Consider the following 1652-nt stretch of genomic DNA (forward strand, 5'->3'; position numbering starts at 1 on the left):
TCTTGAGGGTACCCCTAATTATGGTTCCCGACAGTAGCCCCCGAGCCTCGAAGGGAGTGTTAGCACTCGCTTGGAGGCTTTCGTCGCACTTTTTTGCAAGGGGACCAGCCTTTCTCGGTTGCATTTTGTTCCGGTGGGTGCGCGCGAGCGCACCCGCCGGGTGTAGCCCCCGAGGCCTCGGAGGAGTGGTTACACTCCTTCGAGGTCTTAATACCTCGCGTAACGCTTCGGCTGGTCTGGTCGTTCCCTCATGCGAACTGGCCGTAGCCCGGGTGCACGGTCGGGGCCCAAGCTCTCGGGCTGGTATGTTGACGCTGTCAACGGTTTGGCCGGAGCCAGTTTTTGCGAGAGCAGTCCCCGAGCCTCTGCACAGGGCGAGAGGACGATCAGGGACAGACTCAACTTTTTACATACGCCCCTGCGTCGCCTTTCCGCAAGGAGGAGGGGGGGAGTGCGCCATGTTACCCTCGATGGGCACCGAACATGGTGTCTCCGGTGAGCTGCAAGCGGGTAATCCGAGTGGACGTCCGTGCCCCGTTCGTTGGGGGTCGGCTAGGGGCCCAGAGGCACGCCCAAAAGTACCTGCGGGTGATTTGCCGGACCCGGTCCCCTGGCGACGGGGTCCGAGGGCTCGATGCCTCCCTCCGATGGGATTCCGTTACAAGATCGTTCCTGCTGGTCTCGGAAATGTCCTAGGGTACCTCGGGAGCGCAGCCCGAGCCTCGGTTATGTATCGAACGTACCCCTGGTCATCCCTCGCTCGGTGTCTGAGGCGACTGTGAACCCTTCGGGGGCCAGCCTTCGAACCCCTGATCAGTAATGGGCGCGGAGCCCGAGTAGCCTGAGGCGGCCATGGAACCCTTCGGGGGGCTGGCCTTCGAACCCCTGACCAGTAGTGGGTGTCGGGCCCACGCGATCTGAGGCGACTGTTGAACCCTTCGGAGGGCCAGCCTTCGAACCCCTGATCAGTAGGGGGGGAGGGCTCGGAGCCCGGTTCCTTCGCGGAGAAGGATCCTTTTCGGGGTATCCCCCTTTCCCGGTCCCTGTTGCAAGAGATAGAGAAAGAGGAAAAAGGAAAAGGATACGAAATCGAACGACGTGGCGTACCTTTTCTGATGCGGTTATTACGACGAAGGTGAAGCGTCGCGCGCTCCTCCCGTCAGAGGCGCCGCCTGTCCCGCCGCGGAGTTAATGCGACGGGGCGAGTGGTTGGCGGGGCGGCCGTTGCGCGTGCGCGATCCGTTCGAGGAACGGGTCACGGGTGCACCGTCTTCACGCCGTGAGAGGAGGCTCTCTTGTTGTCCCAGGATGAGACGTGAGCCTGGCTGACGACGTGACTGCTGCGCCCGCCCGCCTGCCACCGCCATTACTGCCGGCCCACTTTCGGTCGCTTTGACCGACGCGCCAGGCTGGCGCTGCTGGGTCGCCTCGAGTCGCGGCATAGGCTCCGCAACCGAAGAGGCACGACGGTGGCACGAGTGGCGGTGCGGTTGCTTGCATGCAGCAACTGGCGCGCCGGTTGCTTGACGCGTGGGCCTGGGCTTCCAAGCTGGCGTGTCAGAAGTCGGAGAAGCGCGTCCACCTGGCGCGGTTGCATGCCGCCTGCATGGCTGCCCGCCCCTTCCGCCCGTTGGTCTGGGCAAAAGTGGGGG

Source organism: Zea mays, chromosome 4 (genome assembly GCF_902167145.1).
Source record: "Zea mays cultivar B73 chromosome 4, Zm-B73-REFERENCE-NAM-5.0, whole genome shotgun sequence".
NCBI lineage: Eukaryota > Viridiplantae > Streptophyta > Magnoliopsida > Poales > Poaceae > Zea > Zea mays.